We start from the raw sequence: 11,902 nt of genomic DNA, 5'->3' as shown, positions 1-11,902 counted from the left end.
CTTAAGCCGAAATCACCGCTTGCTTTACGAGCAATGAATGTACACTTGTCTGTTTCTACCCGACAATGTGTTAGTAGCCAATTAAAGGCCAAACCATTATTGATTCATCAAATTCATGAAGCTCGTAAAATCGACGATGAGTTGGTTGCAAGACGGGCTGAATGTGTTCAATGTGGAATCGGAGTTTCAAATTGATGATGACGATTGTTTGAGGTACGTAAATCGGTTGTGTTCCAAGAAATTCGAACTCATTTCGATGATTCGAACGAAGCTCATTGTAGCCGAATGTCAATTCACCCGGGAGTACAAAATGTACCACGACCTAAGACGCCGCTTTGGTGGCATGGTATGAAACGAGACATTTCGATTTTGTTTCAAGTGTTTAATATGTCGCAAGTGAAGGCGAACATCAAGTGCCTACGGGTTTGCTCCAACCGATTATGATACCGAATGGAAATGGGATCGAGTAACGATGGATTTTGTATCCGGCCGCCAAAGGTTCGGCAAGTAAAAAATATGCGATTTGGGTCGTTGTTGATAGATTGACTAAGTCGGCTCACTTTATCCCCGCACACACGGATTTTTCAATAGATAAATTAGCTGAATTGTATGTTTCTCGATTGTGAGATTACACGGGTACCTATTTCTATCGTGTTTGGATAGAGATCCGAGATTCACCTCACGATTTTGGAAGAAATTGCAAGAAGCTTTGGGTACCAAGCGCATTTTAGCACCGCTTTTCATCCACAAACAGATGGTCAATCCGAGCGGATAATTTAGATACTTGAGGATATGTTGAGATGTTGCATCCTCGAGTTTAGTGGTTCATGGGAACGGTATTTACCTTTGATTGAATTCGCCACAACAATAGTTTTCAGTCAAGTATTAAGATGGCACCTTACGAGGCTTTGTACGGTCGAAAATGCCGACGCCATTGTTTTGGACCGAGCTCGGTGAAAGTAAAATTTTCGAGTGGATTTGATTAAAGATGCCGAAAGCGAAAGTAAGAATAATTTGTGAAAGTCTCAAGGCAACATCGATCGATCGTCAAGTCGACGCGGATTTAAAACGAAGAGATATTGAGTATCGTGGGAGACAAAGTGTTTCTTAAGGTGTCGCTTTGGAAAAAGATACTCGATTTGGCCGTAAGGGCAAATTGAGTTCGAGATTCATAATGTATGAGATCTCCGAACGAGTTGGCCCGATTGCATATAGGTTGCTTTTACCCCGAACTCAAAAGGATCCACAACGCTTTTCATGTTTCGATGCTTCGACGTTACAGATCCGATCCTTCACACGTAATAAACCCCTCCGAGGTCGAAATTCAAGCTGATATGAGTTATGAAGAAGAACTGATTCGTATCCTAGCTCGTGAAGTGAAGGAGTTGCGAAACAAAAGGGTTCCGTTAGTAAAAGTGTTATGGCTCAAACACGGGATGGAGGAAGCTACTTGGGAAGCCGAGAACTCTATGAAAGAGAGATACCCAAACCTATTTACCGGTAAGATTTTCGGGGACGAAAATTTCTTAAGTGGGGGAGAGTTGTGACAGCCCTAAAGTGACCCTAGTCGGAAAGTGGTTTCGGGACCGCTAAACCGAGTCACCAAATTATTTGAATATGATATCTATTGTCTAAAATATGTGATTATGAATTTGTGAAGGTTTTAAGCTTCGATTTAGTAAATTGCATGTGGAATTAGTCGATAGGACTTATGTGTGACACTTTTGAAATGTGATAGGTAAATCTATAAGGATCTATTAGTGCATGTAATCAAAGGGGTGGACTTGCATGTCAATTTCCCCCTTTTTAATTGCTAGTGGCTGGCCATGACAAAGGGTGATGGGCAAAACATGTCATAAAACATGTTGTGACAATGGTGTATGTTAGGAAAAATAAAATAAGGAGTATGGGTAATAAAGAAATGGGAAAAAAAAAAAGAATGGTGTGAGTGTTCCCCCCCCATTGCCGTGAGTTGAGGGAAAGAAGAAAAAAAAAGTGTCCATCATTTTTCACTTCTTTTGGCTGAAAATTCTAAGGAAGAAAGAAAACAAACTGTGTTCTTTGGTTCTTCTTGGCCGATTTGAGAGGGGGAAGAAAGGAGTGAAGCAATCGGTCATCTTAGGTCGATGTTAAGGTAAGGAAGTTGATACTAGTTCTTGAAATCCTAGTTGATTTTGAGTGAGATATCAAGTTATTGTTGGTAACCCATGTTGAAATTGTGATTTTGGAATAAGTAAGGTTTTCGGCTATGGAGATTAATAAGGGTGATGGTTGTGTTTCATGCTAAATCTTGATGATTATGAGTTCCTTTCTTGGGTCTACCTTAGATCCATGAAGTATACTTTTATTTGGTGTTGTTGGAAGCATCGGCCATGGTATATCCATAAGCATGATTTATGCTTATTGCATGATAGGTAAGATTTGTGTTTTGGATATATGTTTAAATTTGGTTATAATCAACTTGTGATTCGCTCTTGCACATATATATATATATATGTTTGCACATGATGTATTGGTATGACATATATACTATCTCAAGGTATATATTTACATATGATGATGTTTCGTTATGAAGTAAATGATTGATGCGTATTGAGTTACAATATGTAATGCGTTAGTTAGTAAAATGTATGCCATTTATGTGTGATATTAAGTATATAATTGGCCTCAACATGGACATGCATATTCGCCACATGAGGTGGATTGGTGTGCATGCATTAGGTTAGAGGCAAGCATATTGATGCCTATTCTTGGCTTAGATAATCGGCTAAAAGAGAGTGTGGACTATTGTGTTGAGTTAGATTCATGATTTCGTATATATGTGACTTTAATGTCTAATGAATATATATGGGCTAAGTACCTTGAGTTCCTCTTTTGATACTCAAATGATTAAATCAATTTGTTTGTCAATTTAAGCTCAAGAGCAAAGGGAACTAAATCCGATAAAGGGAAGGAAAAGTGGTCGAATAGCCATCGAAATCGCTCGGCAACATCCGAGGTAAGTTTTCGAGTAATGGAACTTAGATTATGATTTGATTAGATCATGTTTTAAGCAAATCAAAATCATGCTCTTGTGTGTGGCTATTGAGCCGAAATTGCAAGTGTGAAAAGTGCCTTGTGTTTGAGTTTTGCTAATGAAAATGAAATACTAATGTGTCATGATTTATTGATAAATGTGCATGGTTATTCAATGATGTCCGGCTAAGTCCCAAGGCTTTGTGCTAAGTGACTATATCCGGACTAAGATCCAAGGCATTTGTGCGAAGTTACTAAATCTGACTAAGATCCAAGGCATTTGTGCGAGTTACTAAATCCGGGTTAAGTCTCAAGGCATCTGTATGAAGTTACTATAACCGGCTATGTCCCAAGGCATTTGAACTAGTAGCTATATCAGGTTAAACTCAAGGTACGTGATTCGGGAATGAATGAACTTGCTGTAAAATTTCAGTTAATACACTTGTGAAATCCCAACAATGAGGTATGTTTCAGATGTGCTTTGAATTAGTTGAGCCCTTACAAATAAGTATTCGCTCATTGATAAATGAGCTACCGCCTTTGGCTAAGTTGATCTTTGTGTATGAATATAAGGGTTGGTAATGTGAAGTAAGTATGATATTGAGAATTTGTGCATATGAAATTATCTGCTTAGCTACATGAATGCTATACTTTGGTTGTGTTTAAATTCATGGCTCAAACTTACTAAGCATTAAATGCTTACTCCGCTTTTCTTTGATTTTCTGCTTTATAGATTTTGGTTCTTCAGCTATCGGACTCGGATTTTGAAGTCGAAGTTGCCCACACTATCAAAGCTCCTTCTTGGTATACTATTTTCGTTGAACTTTGAAATGGCATGTATAGGACTACCCTTTTGTTGTAGGTCATGTACCTTTCGGTTTTGTATAAATTTGGATGGCCATGCGAAAATGGCTTAAGTATACTTTGGGCATGGTATTATAATCATTGTATGTTGTTCATTAAGAGGTATGGAAATGTTTGGAAACGATTAGCCATTGGGATGGTTAATCATGATCATATTTTGTGCTATTTATGTTTAAGGGCTAGTTGAAACATGGAAACTATGAAATAGGTAAAGCCTACCTTAAAGACAGATGCTGACAGCTGCAGTAACGTGGATGTGAAAAATCACTAAAAATAGTAGGAATAGAATTAAATAGTTAATAAATTATGTAAACGAACCTCGACGAGTCTATTTTCATAGGAGAGTAACAAAACGATCATATGAACAGTATGTTAAGAGATATTTAAGTTTTCGTGAGACAGGGCCAGAACGGTTTCTGGAGTCCCTGTTCCGACTTTGGAAATTCATTATAAATTGACCAGAGATAATTAGAAGTCATGCCATATGTGTACAGATTCCTTTTCGAGTCTAGTTTCCGTAGAAAGAAACGACATCAGTATTGAATCCCTGTACAGGGAGATATCCAAATCGTAATGCAGGAAGGTCAGTGTAGTCACACCCTGTAACAGGGGAGAATTTAACTAATAAACTGTACTAATTGGCCCAACAAAAAATTCTAGAAAAAAATTTTTAGATGCATATATGAGTCTAGTTTCAGGGAAAAATCACGAAACTGATTTTCGAGTTGTGGAACTCAAGATATGATTTTTAAGGTGACAGTGACACAGTTAGCCGGCTGTCTGGAAATTTTTAAAATGAACTGTGCAAGTAAGTGGATTAAGCCCGTTAACCCCTCGTGTCCGACTCCGGCGACGGTCTCGGGTACGGGGTGTTACATAATATACAAGTGAAAGTACATAAAAAATACATGAATTCGTAAGCTTAAAGATTTAAAGTAACTATGATAGTAAAATTTGGTTCAGTTTATTTGATTTGATTATGTAAGTAAGTTGTTTATTTGCTTATGACTTACTAAGCTATGTAAGCTTACTCTGTGTGTGTTCATGTTTACCTCAGTTTTATAGATTTTGGATTCAAGTTTCGAGCTCGGGAATAGTCAGAGAAGCTTATAACACTATCGACTGTCTTTGGTATTTTATAAGCTGAATTTTAGAACCTATGGCATGTATAGGCTGGATTGTAATTTGAATTGTTGGATTTTGGTTTTGTATAATTTAAGCCATGCGAAAATGGCCTAACTTCAATGCTTTATTATAGTTTTGTTTGATTCTGGCTTACGTTTATTTGGTTATTATGTTATATGTCCTGAATGAATGGTATTTGTGATATCTATTTTGTGCATTGAAGTTGGTTAGTGATTTTGGATGTGTGCATTTGGTTGATTCGGTTATGACATATGGATAGATAAAAGTATAAGTGAATTTGGTTGTTAATTTGGTTAAGGTGTTATTCATGATTTGGTATTAAAGGATGATAGGTTATATTCGAATATGGCAAAGTTTATATTGATATGTTTATTACATGGTATATAAGATTTGTGTATGGGATATATGTTTATATTTGGTTATTGATTTATTCTTGTGAAGTATAAATTGTATCATGAATTGATTTGGAGGCTAGTATAATGTACTTGTGTACTCGGTTATTTGGTGAAAATATATGAAAGGGTTATGGTCAACTTGGTGATTCGGTACTGTATAAATTTATATATGTATATATATATAATTTTATACAAGATGAAATGGTATGACACATTTATTAACTCAAGGTATATATGTATAAGGATAAAATGTGGTGTTTCAGCTTAAGAAGTAAATGATGTTTGTGTTTGAGTTATAATATGTAATGCATTAATTAGTATGTATGTCAAGAATACGTGGTACATTGGAGTATGCTTATATTATAAAATAATGATAGGTATGACTATATGGATTTGATAATTATTTGAAAATCAATTAATATGCACTAGTAGATCTTGGATGCCGAATAGACATGAAATGAATATGTTTATGTATCGTTTTCAAATGGCACATTATTTGAACATTTTAGATAATTTATTTGAGTGGTTTAATTGGTTGTTGATGATATATTTTGGCATATGCTAAGTGGATTATATAATTATTTATTCATGTTATGCAAATGTAGTAATAAGGCAAATGAATGTTATTATGGAATATTTCATTGATATGAAAGGAAATAATGTATGTTTGATTGTATAAAGTATGCGATAACATTTGTTTGATAATTAAAATATTTTATATTTGAATTATTCAAATGTCATCAAAGTTAAAGTATACATATTTGATAAGTATGTGAAATGAAATACATATATTAAAAAAAAGAAAAAAAAATACTAGATGATTAACCTTGTAAAGAAAGTCTGTTTTGAATTGTTTTATAATCGGTAATGCCTCGTAACCCCATTCCAGCGACAGATATGGGTTAGGGTGTTACATATCAGCTTCGTTCAAAATCATCTGAATCAACTCTCTATTTCTTGGAACGCATATTCGATTTCTGAATCGCAAACATCCTTCGGCATCTACTTGAAATTCTGAATTAATGTTCGAATCACATTGAGCCCGCTTTACTATGAAATCATTATCGACCTTCTGAGCTTCGCAAATTTTCTGAATAAATAACGGTCTTGCTTTTAACTCAGCTATTATCGTACCATCATCTGAATAACCATATGTGCATTCATTGCACGCAAAGGAAACAAGGATTTTTGACTTAGAGCATCAGTAACAACATTAGCCGTTACCAGATGATAGTCAATCACTAGCTCATAGTCTTTTAACAATTCTAACCATCAACGTTGTCTCAAATTCAGATCCTTCTAAGTCATCAAGTACTTCAGGCTTTTATGATTGGAGTAAACATGACATTTTTCACCAAACAGATAGTGGCGCTGTAACACCCCAAACCCGGCCCAGACGTTATGGCCAAAATTGACGTGCCACATTGAAGTTACAAATCCACGTTTCATTTTAGTGTTTTAAATAACCGACTTTTGTTAAGTTAACAAAGTGAATGGAAGCTGTGCACCAGGTAGGTATCCGAAATAGAGGAGGTGAGCCATGAAGGCTGCTTAAGTACCAAGCTCTTTGATTGGATCCAATCCTAGACATGCCCACAACCATTGCCACACTTGGTTATAACGAGTTGAAATCTATTTGAGTGGATATCTTTGATAAACTGAATAATCGTGACGTTGTGTTATTTTGAAAACAAGTATCATTTTGAAGACGCGCCCTAAGTCTAGCCCATTTGATTTGTTATCAGAAAGTTTAAAGTTATTAAAAATAAAATAATCCTAGAAAAGAAAGAAAAAAAAAAGTTAAAATGGCCTTATTACAATCCAAAAATAAATCGTAAATAAGGTAAACCAAAGGAAACTAGTTACTTATTTTAAAGTCCAAAAGCGATCACCATGGCCACTCTAAATCCCCTTCGGCTCCAAGTCCCTACATCAAGGCTCACCTGCAAGGTTAAGGAAGGGGGTGAGTTTGGAAACTCAGTGTGCAACAAGCCCCTTTCAGAGCCCAAAACAATATCAAGATATCGGGCCTAAGCCCAAAATCGCCTCAACATATACTTGGGTCAAGCCTTTCATTAAACGACATCGGGCAAGCCTTTTCATAATTCATATCACTGGGCCGAAGCCTTTTCATTATTCATATCACCGGGCTGAAGCCTTTACTGTAAACGGTATGGCCCATAGGCTTAAATCAATACCACATGCACTATTAATGGATGTATGCAAGCCCATTTGGGGAGACTACTCAACCCACCAGCCGCTACTCTCCACCCGTACCAACCAAGCTCTCCATGTGGGGAATAAATCAACCCACCCAACCAAACTCTCCACTGGCAGCATAGTTGCTTTATCATATAACTGGAGGCCTAGCCTCTTTTAATAATTGGGGCAAAGCCCTTTCCGGTAAACTGGGGCATAGCCCTTTTGCACTTCCTCCATTCATAAAAACTCAACCCATGCATATATGAATACATCATGTGCATATCATACATATCATGTGCATATCATGTCAAATCATGTACATCAAAATCTCATGCATCAAATTCATAATTAACCCTAGGGGTATAATAGTCAATTTTACCTAGGGGAAAACAATCATTTTCCATATTATAAGGGTAATTTCGTAATTTTACCAAAATATCAGGGTTTTCCATGTTCATTAACAATTATCAATAACTCCAAGTGTTTAAACAATGATTTTAACGCACTTTATCAAATTTGGGCTTTTGGGCTCAAAACCCCAATGGGCCCTACGAATGCCGATCTAGCCCTTTAAGCCCTCATAACCCAAATTTTACATCCGATCCACTCGTTTAACAACCAATATATCCAAGTTCCATTTTCTATCAAATTTACCCCAAATGGGCCTAGAAGCCCATTGGGCCCGATTTCAGCCCCTCGAGGCCCATCTCACCATTGTGCACAAAATCGTGCCCTTACCTGTTCCAACGATCCTGATCATCGAACTTAGCGAATCCAACTAACCTATGAGCATTTGTAACACCCCGTACCCGAGACCGTTGCCGGAGTCGAACACGAGGTGCTAACCGACTTAATTTATTTACTCTCACAGTCCAATTAAAAATTTTCCAGACGACTGGCTAACTGCGTCACTGTCACCTTAAAAATCATAACTTGAGTTCCACAACTCGAAAATCAGATTCGTAAATTTTCCCCGAAACTACACTCATATATCCATCTACAGATTTTTTTCTAGAATTTTTTGTCAGTCCAATTAGTACAGTTTATTAGTTAAAATCTCCCCTGTTACAGGGATCGACTACACTGATCTTCGCGCATTACGACTTGGATATCTCCCTGTACAGGGCTTCAATACTGATGCCGTTTGTTTCTATAGAAACTAGACTCAAAAAGGAATCTATAAATATATATAATGAATTCTAAATGTCTCTAGTTAATTTATAATAAATTTTCAAAGTCGAAACAGGGGATCCAGAAACTGTTCTGGCCCTGTCTCACGAAAACTTTAACATCTCATAATATACTGTTCATATGAACTTTTCGTCACTTTCCTATGAAAATAGATTTATCAAGGTTCGATTACATAATTTATTTTCTATTTAATTCCATTCCTACTATTTTTAGATATTTTTCACATCCACATCACGGCTGCTGCCAGTATCTATTTTTAAGGTAAACTTTACCTATTTCATGATCCTCCATGGATCAACTAGAGTTTGTCATACATATACCAAAAGTGATCATGATTAACCATTCCCATGACTAACCGTTACCAACATCTCCATACCTCTCGACGGACGACATACAAAACGATTATAATGCTATGATCAAAGTATACTTAAGCCATTTTCGCATGGCTATCCAAATTTACACAAAACCGAAAGGTACATGACCTACAACAAAAGGGTAGTCCTATACATTAACCAAAATATCCTCTCACTACTAGTCTATTCTATACATGCCATAAGATATTCCAAAACATAGCAGTACCAAACAGTGGATAGTGATAGTGTGACTAGTTGCTGACGATCCCCGAGCCTGTAGCTTCCAAATGAGATCTATAAAACAGAGGAAACAAGGTACATGGAGTAAGCATTACAATGCTTAGTAAGTTTCAAGCAAAGGTCAACAGATAACAATCAAATTATAACATAGTTGTTCGTATTTTATTTCACTCTTCCTTCGGCATACCATCCCTTTTCCGAATATGCACGCCTCATCACATGTAATAGGCGATAAATTCTCACTTGATGGTGACCTCTTATGATCATAGGTACGTTATATATTTTTACCTGACTTTCCACATTGACCGAATGTACAATAATCATAGAACAGTCTTATTGCTTTACTCACATGTGCATCACATAACGACCTTGTGATTTAGTCTAAATCAAACTTAAATATAATCTCAAATACATACCTGACCAACTTAACGCATTGAACGTATTTATTACTAATTGTCACTGTGAAGTCGCATAATCTTACGCTTTACTTGAATCTTCAGCAAAACCTTTAGTTCGGGGCTTACCCGGACAAAATCTCCACACGTAGTCATCGGGTCATTAGAGCTCAGATATAGTACGAGCACGGCCTCACGGTCATTAATCGCTGATAATATTCTCGCATAAAGCTCATGGGTTTTAACCCGGATATAGTACTGACACAAATGCCCTTCGAGACTTATCACATTTATACACTTTCACATCCATCACATTGGCCACTCGGCCCTATCACATATATACACTTTCACATTCATCACATTGGTCATTCGGCCTTGTCACATATACATACACTTTCACATTCATCACGTCGGCCATTAGGCCTTATCACATATACATACACTTTCACATTCATCACATCGGCCATTAGGCCTTATCACATATATATACACTTTCACATTCATCACATCGGCCATTAGGCCTTATCACATATATATACACTTTCAAATTCATCACATCGGCCACTAGGCCTTATCACATATATATATACACATTCACATTCATCGCGTAAAATCTTAAATCAAAATATAAATTTTCATGTATTCACATCACAATTGTTCAAATATACTTCATATACCACATATACTATCATGTAAAGACTTGGTCTTGGCCGAATCTACATCAATCATTTTCCAATGAATAATTCAATTTCACGCCATACTATCATTTCATATTCGAATACTCATAAACTTACAATTTCACAAATTTTAATATCAAAGATCCATCTAACACTAATATATCATTTTACCATATCACGAATTAGAATTCAAGTATGGGTTTAATCAATAGCTTATGAGCAACTAAAACAAGCTTTATCCGTGTTTACAACAAAATAACATATTCACTACAAGCTGTTTTTCTGAGCAATGGTCACTAAATTATTTATAACTGGATCTACAAGGCTCCAAATCACTTGCCGTTAATTTTTCCTGAATACAGACTCATATATCTTCCATCCATAAATTTTTCAGAATTTTAGGTTTGGCCAATCAATACCAGATTTTTCTTAAAGTTTCCCCTGTTTCACTGTTTGACTAACCTGACCAGTCTTCACTACGAATCAAAATTCTCATTGTACAGAATTCAAAGTATGTTCTATTTGATTTTATTTGAAACTAGACTCATTAAGGAGTCTAAGCATATAAACTTTATCTTGTAACCATTTTTGTACAAATTATAGTGATTTTCTTAAAACAGAACAGGGGATTTCGGAGTCATTCTGACCCTGTCCCACACAACTTTAAATATCTCTTTATAGGAAATTTCTTTGCTTCCACGGTCTCTTTTATAAGAAACTAGACCAACTAATCTTTGATTACATATTTTATTCAGCCTATAATTCCACACCAACAATTTATAGTGATTTTCTAAAATCACATTACTGCTGCTGTCCAAGCAAATTATTACAATTTGCTCTTAAATTTCAAGTCCAAACACTTACGAACTTACCATTTGAGTTTAAGACATATCATGGCCACATCATATCTTATTTAATCAACTCATATACTTAAGAACTTACCTCGAAATTGCCGAACGGTTACAGATCGACTATTCGGTTAGGTAGCTTGTTCTCTTTTTCCTAATTAGACTCCTAAGCTCTTGAGCTTGAATAAACAAATTTAATCTATTACCAACCAATTATACAAACTCATGGCGAATATAACAAGAAGACTACTAGATTCTACTAGCCACTCATTGCTCTATTATTAACCTTACTTAATTATAAACGATTCGCAATTTGATAATTAAGTTCATTTCATGGTATCATAACTCAACATTTATCAATATATCATTAACAAAATATGCTCATGTCAAATTTACTCCCAATCACATCTCAAAATTCAGCAAGCTTAGAACTCATTTAATAATTAAATTCGGTAGCTTAACCACTTTGCTAACTACTTATGCAAATAATTCAATGATTTTTACATCATCTTACAATCACCATTATTCAAGACTTTGAGATTTCCACAAATGTTCATCTAATGCCTCTAGGCCGAA

The sequence above is a fragment of the Gossypium arboreum genome, chromosome 1, assembly GCF_025698485.1.
Source record: "Gossypium arboreum isolate Shixiya-1 chromosome 1, ASM2569848v2, whole genome shotgun sequence".
Lineage (NCBI taxonomy): Eukaryota > Viridiplantae > Streptophyta > Magnoliopsida > Malvales > Malvaceae > Gossypium > Gossypium arboreum.
This window is presented reverse-complemented; position numbering follows the sequence as displayed.